We start from the raw sequence: 12,395 nt of genomic DNA on the forward strand, positions 1-12,395 counted from the left end.
ATCTTCTCAAAACCTAACAGAACCACCGACTCTGGGCGGGTCACATGGTGTGAGGCCTTTAAGGTCGGAGAAGATTCCCGCCTCTCAAGATGGGCTTGTCCAATGAGAAAGGCCGGAATCCCAAGTGGGAGTTTTGAGATACTGGGGAGTTTTTATGACCCTTTGTGTGAGGGCATGGTAATTTGCAAATGGAACTTGAATCGAAATTACTAAATATTCTCAGGACACTAATATATTGCCTATGTACCAACATATAATATACACGCTCGTTTAGATCATCAGAAGGCAAATTAATAGATACTAAACATGGTAGGATTACATATAGGCAAGATGACAGGAATGAGTGTTTCCATCATAAGCCTGCATAAAACAGTATAAAATCTCAAAGACAACATACACAATGACCTGAAGGATATGTGTGTTCATTCAAAGAAAGGTTTTCCTATGGATTAATTAGAAAAGAGTCCATTTCTACGTTGCACTGTGTCTCTTCCTATGGAAAAGGCAGTGATTGTCCCTACTCACATTCCATTAGGTCGTAAATGTAACTGGTGTCAGGGTTGCCATGGTAACCAGGGTCCTGGGCCTTGTTCACAGACATACACATTTATAAATTCAATATATATATTATTTCATTTCCATTTAGTTCGTTGAAGTATTAAAATAACTCAAATTAAATAAAACTAAAAACGTAATAAAAAAACCTATACGGACATAATAAATTCAGACATAATTTAACTAAAATTAAAATGAATAACAAATACAAATAATACAAATCAAATGACTGTAGTTTATCAGTAATCCTAAAAAATCTGTGATCTGCGAGCAGCTGACCAACGCCTCTGAGCTGTTGATCCAATCAACGTTAAAACGCCGATGAAAGCGGTAAGAATTACGTGAAACATTGCTGATGTTAGCAGTAGTGAGGGCTCTTTAAATGTGGGCACTGTTGTGAAGATGCATGTCACGTGACAACATCAACATGGCGGATGTAGTACGTCCGAATTCCATTCATACTACTCGCATTCATACTATATAGAACGTACTTTTTTAACGGTCGAGTAGTACGTTCAAATTCAAATGTAGTACCTACTAAGCAGTATGCGATTTCGGACGCACCCAGTGTATGTTTTTGCTAAATTGCTTGCAAATATAAGATTGTTGTTAGGTCATACATACCCCGTAATATTAGAATAGGTACCCCCTTAGTTTCAAAATACTTACAGTAGAAATAATTTGTAATTTTACAGATTTATTCTTTATAATTGGGTAATCCTTTATTATCCAAACTTTGCATATTTTTACTATATACCTACACGGAGGTACTGAATAGGTACACTGTAATTACAAAAAAGTTACGCTGTAAATTTTGTTTACTTACGCAGTATATTGCAGGTTGTAATCTAAAGCGTTACTGAGGTTTTTGTAGGCAGGACCTCTTCCATGGCGGCCCAAATCTCCTGAAAAGCCATATTAGAATAGGACTAGTTTTCTAAACTACGTTTGAGTTTCGATTCTATCACCCGACGTCTGCAATTTTCATGTACCAATTCGGACAGGACTAACATCTCCGTGTTTATTACAGAGGTGGGAGGGTCTGTTTTGTACATCTGGGCGTCACAGAGATCACGCGCTCTGTATGCGTGCATTGTGTATAGTCATTCAGATTGATTACCATTAGTATAATAACACCAGTGTTGGGCTAGTTACTCAAAGAATGTAATATATTACTCATTACTAGTTAGTCCTTTCAAAAGTAATATTGTTACTTTACTTATTACTTTCTGGCAACAGTAATTAATTACACTACTAGTTACATTACTTTTTCTTCACGCCCCACAGAAGTTGTAACTGTGTATCTTCCACATAAAATTAACAACATATTTCTGCCTCATCATTTGACCAAAATCCACACTGAATCGCAGTCAGAAGTTATTACAAACACTCAATAGTGATTGATAGTGACATTCAAGTAGAAGTGTTGTATTAATCTCATTAATTGTCATGTGTAGCTTGAAGCTAATTGTAATTTCTCCGTTATCCATATACGATTATATTTCATTATGTATTTTATCAAATCACATAAGTTTGTAAGAAACTGTTTAATTTTCCAAAAAGATTTTTAATTATAGTAATATAATGCACCACATGCTGATCAGAGGGGGGGTGGGATGTAATGCCAGAGTAAAGTATAGCCACGACTAACTTACACAACAGTGTTCAGATAATCTTTTTTTTCCTGACAAAATCAATATAATGCAATATTTCTATCTGCTGAATGTAAGCAAACATTTATTGATTGCAATCCTCATCCATCCAAACTTTACTAGCGAGACGCTGGTTTGCTTAATCCAGACGAGAAACATAGTTTGCATATCATCTGGCCACACAGCAGTGGGATTTTTCTACGTTCTGTTCAGACAGGAACACCACGATGTGGGTGTCACAGATCGGCCAGGCTCAATCACCTCCCAATCACAGTGAACACCTTCACCTGAATTCTAATCACACGCACCTGTCACGGATCATCAATCACCCTCTGCTCCCATACAAAATCACACACCTCACTTCACTCCAGTGTCCGATCTTGTTTCATTCGAAGTGGACTCTCTCTCTCTGATATCCTTACCAGATACATAGAAAGACTTTACCTGCCTGTGATACTTACCTCCAGTGTGTTCTCCTGTGTTCCGTTCCCTAGTCCGTTCCCGTCATCTTCTCCGTGGATTCCCCGTGTACCCATCAACTGAGGTGTGTGCAGTCCTCTGTCTCCCTTCCACGATCTCCTGTGAGGACCCTATATGGAGTTACTCTTCTCATCTCCCTTCAGGACCATTACCCTAGTTCAGGGTTTCTCAGAGCAATGCATTGCAATCTCCTGCGCCGTCGTTACCAAGCAACGGGGTAAACAGCTACTAGCGTGTGTAACATTACGTAAAGAGCGTAGGACCTTGTCCAATAAGAGACGTTCGCAGCAGCGATAAATTATTGTGATAGGACAGTTTAGAAACAGCGTTAGAAAGTTACGGCAATAATGATTCAACATGCGACATTCGAAAATACGATTCGTTGGAGGTCACTGTTTCAATGAGCCTTTTGTGAAGTGCACTTACTGTGCCGGTGTAACACCAAGAACACAGAGAAAGTCTCGCGACCCCCTACGGAATGATCCTCGACCCACTAGTGTTTCTAACCCTCTGTGTGAGTCTCCTTCCATAACAGAAGACCGGACCACAAAGGATCAGCAGGATGAGTGCACCCGACCCGTTCCAGGAGATCGTGGATGCCCTCAAGCGGATACTCACTCCAGCCATTGTCACACCACCAGTCACGCCCGTCACCAATGCCTCTTCCTCTTCCTCGACAGTACTTACCGGTCCCATGACCAGACCAGCGCCCTTCTCTGGCTCAGCGGTGGAGTGCAACGGATTTCTGCTGCAGTGTTCGCTTGCACTGGAGATGCAGCCCCATCTTTACGCTATGGAAAGTGCCAAGATAGCGTTCATCCTCTCGCTGCTGACAGGGCAAGCGCTGCAATGGGCAGAGACCATCTGGTACCAAGCTGGAACAGTAACTAAATCCCTTGATACTTTAATGACACATTTCCGTGAAGTGTTTGGTAAAAAAAATACCTCTGTCTGTGACCAGTTATATCACCTCCGTCAGGGGTCTCTGTCCATAAATGACTACACCCTGAAATTCAGAACCCTCGCAGCAGACAGCAGGGACTGGAGCCGAAGGTTCAACTTCAGCTCGCAGCCTATGACGATTCCTGTGGCTTGGAACGTTCATCCAGCTGTCCATCCGCTGCGCAACTCGCATGCTATCCTGCATGTTAGCACATCAACTCTCACCATACACTCCTTCATCGGCCAGACACCATCAGCCCTCCAGAACCAGGTCAGAAACCCATGCTAGTGGACGGCACTCGACTCTCCCCTTGGGAGCGGCAGTGGTTCAACTTCAGCTCGCAGCCTATGACGATTCCTGTGGCTTGGAACGTTCATCCAGCTGTCCATCCGCTGCGCAACTCGCATGCTATCCTGCATGTTAGCACATCAACTCTCACCATACACTCCTTCATCGGCCAGCCACCATCATCGGCCAGACACCATCAGCCCTCCAGAACCAGGTCAGAAACCCATGCTAGTGGACGGCACTCGACTCTCCCCTTGGGAGCGGCAGTGACGGCTGAGCCAGAGCTTGTGTTTGTACTGTGGAGCTTGAGGGCATGTAATCGCGGCATGCCCCATTCGCCAGCCACGACCTATGGTGAGAGTCATCAAGCCTTCAATAGTCAATATGCAACCCCTCACCACTGTTGCAAAACTTACTGCCTCCGGTATCTCCTTTCCAGGAACTTCATCTCCGGGAATCTCTGCCACCAACTCCATCTCCCCACCACGACCACTAAGTCCAATTGGTAACTGGAAAACCACTCAGTCAAAGACACGTATGTCACAGCATGGGTCTGCTACTCTTACAAGTTGGTCAATTGCATGAAGAGACACTCCATCTCCTGGTTCTGGAGGAATCCACCGCTGATGTGATCCTGGGGCGTCCTTGGTTGGTGCAACACAACCCTACCATCTCTTGGAGAACTGGTGAGGTCTTGAAGTGGGGCAATACCTGCTTTCCTGACTGTTTTCCTCATCTTCCTCAGCCATCACCCCTGCACTCCGAGGCCCTCACACTCTGCTCCACCTCCATTGAAAGTCCGGTTGAGAAACAGTCAGTCGACATTCCAGCCTGTTATGCCCCCTTCAGTGACGTGTTCTGCCCGAAGAAGGCCTCCCAGTTACCTCCGCACTGGCCATGGGACTGTGCCATTGATCTGATACCGGGTGAGCCAGTGCCCCATGGAAGGATTTATCCCTTGTCACTCCCAGAACAGAAGGCCATGGAGGAGTACATCAAAGAGGCTTTACAGCAAGGTTACATCCGGCCCTTCCACGTCCCCTGCTGCTTCCAGTTTCTTATTTGTGGCCAAGAAGGATGGAGGTTTGAGGCCCTGCATCGACTACCGGGCACTTAATAAGGGCACCGTCAAGTTTTGCTACCCACTTCTCCTCGTTCCAGCGGCCTTGGAACACCTCCGCGGAGCCACCGTCTTCACCAAGTTGGACCTCCGCAGCACATATAACCTCATCCGTATACGTGAGGGGGACGAGTAGAAGACCGCCTTTGTGACCCCTACTGGGCACTATGAATATCTAGTCATGCCGTATGGACTGGTAAACGCCCCGTCCATATTCCAGGATTTTATGCACGAGGTACTCCGGGAGTATCTGCACAGGTCCGTCCTTGTCTACATAGATGATATTCTAATCTACTCCCGGAGCATGGCCGAACATCGCCACCACGTTGCGGAGGTCCTAGAGCGCCTGAGAGAATTCCATTTGTTCCTCAAAGCCGAGAAGTGTTCCTTCCATCAGTCCTCGGCTCGGGTTCCTTGGCTATGTCATCGATGACGGTGGTATCCAGATGGACGAGGGGAAGGTTGAGGCCATCCGAAACTGGCCAGTTCCAACCACCGTCAAGGAACTTCAACGTTTCCTGGGATTCGCAAACTTCTATAGAAGATCCATCTACCACTACAGCTCCATAACCAGTCCACTCACTAACATGCTCCAAAATAAAATAACATGCTCCCAAATCTCTGTCCTGGACACCAGCGGCCACGGAGGCCTTTGAAGCACTTAGGAAAGCCTTCACTTCTTCTCGTCATCCATCCAGACCCCAACAAACCATTTGTGGTTGAGGTGGACGCTTCCACTACAGGAGTTGGAGGTGTACTTTCTCAGCAGCAGGGGACACCAGCCAAACTCCATCCATGTGCCTTCTTTTCACGCAAACTCAACCCGGCGGAGAGGAATTATGACATCGGCAACAGGGAGCTCCTGGCTATCAAGCTAGCCCTAGAGGAATTGAGGCATTGGTTGGAGGGAGCACATCACCCATTCAGCATCCTCACTAACCATAAAAACTTGCAATATTTACGAGACGCCAAGAGACTCAATCCTCGCCAGGCAAGATGGGCTCTCTTCTTCACTAGGTTTCATTTCACCATTTCCTATCGTCCTGGCCCCAAGAATGTGAAAGCAGATGCCCTCTCTCGCCTACATGCTCCGGAGGAAGTCAGTGAGGATCCAGAATCCATTATTCCCAAGGAACTCTTCCTAAGTCCCATCCAATGGAAGGATAACCCAGTCACCTCCACCAATGCTTCCACGCCCACTCGGCCGGGTTGCCCACCAGGAGTGCAGTACGTCACCAGAGCACAACGCACTTCCCTGATTCACTCCGTTCACACCTCTCTGGGCACTGGCCATCCAGGGGCCAACAGCACCATCTCGCTGCTGAAGGATCGCTTCTGGTGGCCCAGCATGGCCAGGGATGTGAGAAGGTTCGTTCAGGGCTGTATCGAATGTGCCATCTCCTAGAGCCCACACCACCTACCATCTGGCAAGCTCCTTCCGCTGCCCACTCCCAACCACCCTTGGTCACACCTGGGAGTTGATTTTATCACTGATCTATCAGCCTCGGATGGTAACACGTGTTCTTGTAGTCATTGATCAATTCTCTTCAACCATACCTACATGCTTGTATGTTTTGAAGTTATATTAGTTTAAAATTTGCATTTGAAATTGAAAGCAGCCTTCTGTTAGCGAGGTTCATATTTTAAATAAATAACTCCACTGCATTCCAAACCACATAAATTAGTAAGGAAAGATCCACGGCGGAGCCGGAGCGACTGAGGACCAAGGTGGAGCTGGAGGGAGGGAGAAGCCCAACGGAGCCGATGGGACAGAGCGACAAGGTGTAAGCCGGAGGAGCAGAGTCCGGAGGCGAGGGCGGGTCGACGCCCGACCAAGGTGAATTGATGGGCGACGGTGGAGGGGAGGGAGCTAGGAGCCGAGGTGGAACCGCTGGGTCAATAGAAACTGGCAGACCCGTGGCAATGGTTAGATGGTGGGCTGAGGGTGAGCTGAGGGGCTATCAGTGGACAGCGGTGGCAATGGTTAGGATGGATGAACAGGTGGTGGGAGAGGGAGGTTGGGTTGGATTTTGGGATATTTGAAAGGTTCATCAGGAGGCAGAAGATCAGGCATATCTGCAAACTCATCCAGATTAATTCCCAAGTCCAGTACCATCTCACCCTCAGTAGTGTTGCAGTGGGTGGAGCCTTTCATTGATCCCTCCTTCTCCACCACTGTTTTCTTACTTGGGGGCGCTCTAGTCGGCTCACACACCTGGTCAGTCGGAATGGGCTCTGCAGTAAAAAAGACTCATATGAGCCATGCATACTGTATGGGACATCCCCTATAGAAACTGAACCATTAGTATTTTCTATTTATTAGAAATGAGGATTTTATAGGTGTATAAAGAGAATGAAGACATATTTCTCAAAGTCTGCAGTAAAAAAGACTCATAAGAGGTTTGCATACTCTATGGGACGCCCCCTATAGAAACTGACCATTACCTTTTTCCACTTATTAGAAATGAGGACTTTATAGGCCTCTGAAGTCAAATAATGTGATATATCTAAAAAATTCTGCAGTAAAATGGACGCATATGAGGTAAGCATACTGTATGGGACGTCCCATATAAAAACTGACTATTACTTTTTTCTACTTTTCAAAACAGCATTCTTCCATCTTAGAAACATTGCCTAGTTACAAAACAAATTACCTGTTTCTGATGCAGAAAAGCTAGTTCATGCATTCATGACCTCTAGACTGGACTATTGTAATGCACTGCTAGGTGGTTGTCCTGCATCTTCAATAAACAAGCTACAGGTAGTCCAAAATGCAGCGGCTAGAGTCCTTACCAGGACAAGAAAATATTATTATATTACCCCGATTTTACAGTCTCTGCATTGGCTACCTATTAAGTTCTGTATCAGTTACAAAATATTATTACTTGCCTATAAGGCCCTTAATGGGTTAGCTCCTGCATACCTAACTAGTCTTCTACCACGCTATAATCCATCACGCTCCCTAAGGTCGCAAAACTCTGGACTTTTAGTAGTACCTAGGATAGCAAAGTCCACTAAAGGAGGTAGAGCTTTTTCACATTTGGCTCCCAAACTCTGGAATAGCCTTCCTGATAACGTTCGGGGTTCAGACACACTCTCTCTGTTTAAATCTAGATTAAAGACACATGCATTATTTGAATGCTTGGCCAAAGAGATATCATAATCTTGTTGTGCAGTTATATCTGATCAAATGCACATTATTATTCTTTAGTTTGGGTTAAACAAATCAATTTTGCTTGGTTGGAACAGCAGCTACGCTAATTATGTCTCTATTTGTTTCTCTGTTTCTGCTGGGATTGACATCCTGTGGTAACTAGGATTTACACAAGCTTCAGTCTGGATCCAGAACACCTGAGAAGAGATGATGCCAACCCCTTAGAGGACCTCAGAAGATGCCAACCCTGAAACTACTTACATAACTACCAATTTTTGCTACAAGTTTGATTGCATCATATAATAATTGCTGTTAATAGTGTCTGTTTGATTATGACTTTAATTGATTTTTCCGTACATTTCTGCCATATGTACATTAACTGACAGTCACCACTGATAAGCTACCACTAAATATTGTAGACACTTAATTTGCTGTAAAGTTGCTTTGTAACGATTTGTATCGTGAAAAGCGCTATACAAATAAACTTGAATACTTGATAAGTATTGAATTGAATACTTATTTGAAATGAGGTCTTCCTAGAAGTAGAAAAATGACATATATCTCCTAAATGCAGCAGTAAACAGTTTTGACATGAGGTATGCATAGAGTATTGGGCGTCCCTTTTAGAAACTGCCCATAACTTTTTCTCCTTATTAGAAATGAGGACTTTTTAGGTCTCTGAAGTCAAATAATGTGATATATCTCCAAAATGCTGCAGTAAAAATGTTTGATACGAGGTATGCATACTGTATGGGATGTCCCATATAAAAACTGACTATTAGTATTTTTTACTTATTAGAAATTAGGTTTTAATATGTGTATAAAGTAGAATTATGACATATATCTCCAAATTGCTGCAGTACAAATGTTTTATAAGAGTTATTGTAACATGGGGTTCTGGGGTTTGTTTCATGTTTTTGTTTTCATGTCTTTTATTTTGTAATTTGATTTATGCTGCACGAGTCATGCTTCCCTTGCCCTCATGTATTCCTGCTATTGGTTTCTTGGTTCATTGTGTCATGTTCAGATTGGTTGTCTTAGTCATGTGTCCTCTCTATCACTGGTTGGTTCATGTCATGTGACCCGTATTGTTTGGTATAAATAGCCCTCATGTTGCCTTTGTTCTTTTTCTAGTTTTAAATTGTGTAACCTGCTGTCGTTGAGTTGTGTTTCTGTTATGCCAAGTCTGTTTCTGGTCAAGTCTGTTCATGCCATGCCATGTCATGTCAATTCTGTTTCAAGTCAAGTCTTCATTTGTTTGGATGTTTGGATTTCACCTTGTTTAAATAAACAGCACTTGGGTTCATCATCACAACTCGACTCCAGTGGACTAATTGTTACAGAAAGCTAGACCAGCCACCATGAACCCAGCATGCCTAGTTCGTCTCCGACAGGGAGACATACCCATAGAGGATTACGTGGCTGAGTTCTGTGAGCTTCACTACCAGGCAGACTTCAATGAAATCTTCCTAAAATATATTTTTCGTTTTGGTTTAATTAAGGGCATATCAGGTTTAATGCCACGCAATACTCCTCATTAGACTCTTGAGCAATATATAGACTTTGCATTGCGGTTGAGTGGGTCTGCTTTCACTGTGGGTGTCATGGAGGAGGAACATGACACTTCCCCAAAATCTGTTCATGTCATGCCCGTCAAGCTAAAGCCTGCTCACATCATCCACAGTCTTGCCACTGTTTCACAATCCAGTTACTTATTAGAAACAAGGTCTTTATAGGCCTCTGAAATCAAATAATGTGACATCTCCAAAATGCTGCAGTAAAATGGTTTAATATGAGGTATGCATACTGTATGGGGCATCCCCTATAGAAGCTGACCATTGCCATTCCTTTTTATTCTACTTGTTAGAAATTAGGTTTTTATAGGCAACTGAAGTCAAATATTGTGACATATCTCCAAAATGCTGCAGTAAAATGGTTTCATATGAGGTTTCAGCAAATTCAGCAATCAAGTCTTTATTAATTTATTAAACCTTATTAAGATTTCAGTTTCTTGCACAGACCGATCGTTTTGTCTTTACACATCAATGTATCCTCATGAGCCTTAGGGTTTAATTTGATTTTGTTTGTGCATGGTTTTTTTAACACTCAAAGCCGTGATTCCAATTCACCTCCATTATAAGACTGACAGACTGCAATGGTTTGTGTTAAAAATCTCAGTTTGTTTTCTACTGAAGAAACAAATTCACCTACATCTTTTATTTAACAGCCCGCTGTCTGCAATGCAGATACTCAAAGGGTTAGTTCACCCAAAAATGAAAATATACTCCATCTGTAATTGGTAATATTTAGTAGTTAGTGTTAGGTTAGTAGTAAATCTCCAGCATGTGCTTTCAGATGGAGCGGCATTTACTACACAGAGCCATAGTTCACTGACAAGCTACGCAAAATCGCCTTCAAAATCGCAGGCGATTCATTGCCGATTATGAACGTGATTTTGCATAGCTTGTCAGTGATCTCTGTGTAGTAAATGCCGCTCCATCTGAAAGCACATGCTGGAGATTTACTACTAATCACAGAACCGGCTTTACTGACGAGATGAGCATGAAAATCGCATTCGATTTTTTTGCACAGCCCTAACCTAAACCAAAACTTCTGCACAAAAGTCCTCATTTCCAATCCCTGTTGAAGTGTGATTTAACGCCCTTTCTTGAGCCCTTCACTCCTGAGCAATTGTAGGGGGAATAATTTAGGTACTCATTCTGCTGGGTCATGTTTTGGCAAGTCTATTACGTCAGGGGATCCAAGTGCAGATTGAGTGATACACCGAACGTTACTGAACACATACAATAATCACAAGTCACCAGGATAGGTAAGTTTAGAGTTGATTTTAAAAGATTACTCATTGTGTACAAATCTTTAAATGGTATGGCTCCATCCCACCTTTCTGACTTATTGATTGAGCATTTTTCAACCAGATCACTCTGGTCATCCAACCAGAGACTGCTGGGGCCGGTTGCATAAACATAGTCATTGTCTTAAGACTGTGTCGAAGAATTAGCCTGACCAACTAAAGTCAGTGGGGAAAGACTGTTGCATAAAATAAGTCCATGGTTGTCTTTAGTAAGATGGTCGAATTCGCACTGCATTGTGGGAAAACGCTGAACTGCTTAAACAAAATGGCCGACAGTGGGCACTCGTCTCAGTTTTCCTTTGCTGAAAACATTTGCATATTGGAGGAATACAATGCTGCCAAATCGATTTTAATGAACACATTTAGCGATTACAATGATAACAATAACAAAAAACACAAGGTTTGGGCCACAATAACGGATAAAGTTAATGGTGTAAATCCCTTGGTCCCGCGAACCGCCAAAGATGTACAGAAACGGTTTAAAAACATGGTACAGGAAGCAAAGAAGGAAATATTTAAACGAAAAAACCCAGCAACCGGAGGAGGACCAAGTCCTAATTTAAAAAGAACAACGGAAATGATCATTGATATATATATGGAGACGAATCGCCAATGTTTTGGGGAATCCTCGGAGGGAGGGAGAGCGGAGTTTCCTGCACGACGTCACCCACTGCAGGGGAAGATACATTGCCTCACACAGCTGTTACATCAGCTCCGCTTGGACAGTCTCGTAAGTAGTAGTTTTTTTTTTGCTAATGTTTCTGTTGTTAAGTGTTCTGTAGCATAGAATGTAATTGATGTTTTTTGCATCCTTTTAAGTACTATTCTGCTGTTTTGGATTGAGTACCATGTCTTTTTTTTTTTTTTTGTAGATTGCGAGGTAACATTAACGTTGGTCACTGAAGAAGCGCCCGTGACAAACCAGGACCAAACAACGTAAAGCGAAGGTAAAACACATTTATAATCTTAAAACCAGTGTTGCCAACTAATTTTCAGAGGAAGTTGCTAAAGAAAGGTTGATTTGTTGCTAAAAGGCGTTGTGATGTCATTGCGTGATGACATCATTATGCAATCATGACACAAAATTGTCACTACATCGAATCTCAGCCAAAAAAAAAATAAAAAATATATATATATATGTATGTATGGTAATTTATATTTGTTTGTAAAATCATATAAATGCTTAATATAATTAAAATATAAATAACTATTTTTAAATACAACATTGAATTATTCAGTACTTACCCTACACATTTTTGTATGATTACAATTCAAGTGTGTTATTATTATTATTTTTATTATTACTAGTTTGTAAACTAGTAAAACTATAC

The sequence above is a fragment of the Sinocyclocheilus grahami genome, unplaced genomic scaffold (genome assembly GCF_001515645.1).
Source record: "Sinocyclocheilus grahami isolate Dianchi unplaced genomic scaffold, SAMN03320097.WGS_v1.1 scaffold899.1, whole genome shotgun sequence".
In the NCBI taxonomy this organism is placed as follows: domain Eukaryota; kingdom Metazoa; phylum Chordata; class Actinopteri; order Cypriniformes; family Cyprinidae; genus Sinocyclocheilus; species Sinocyclocheilus grahami.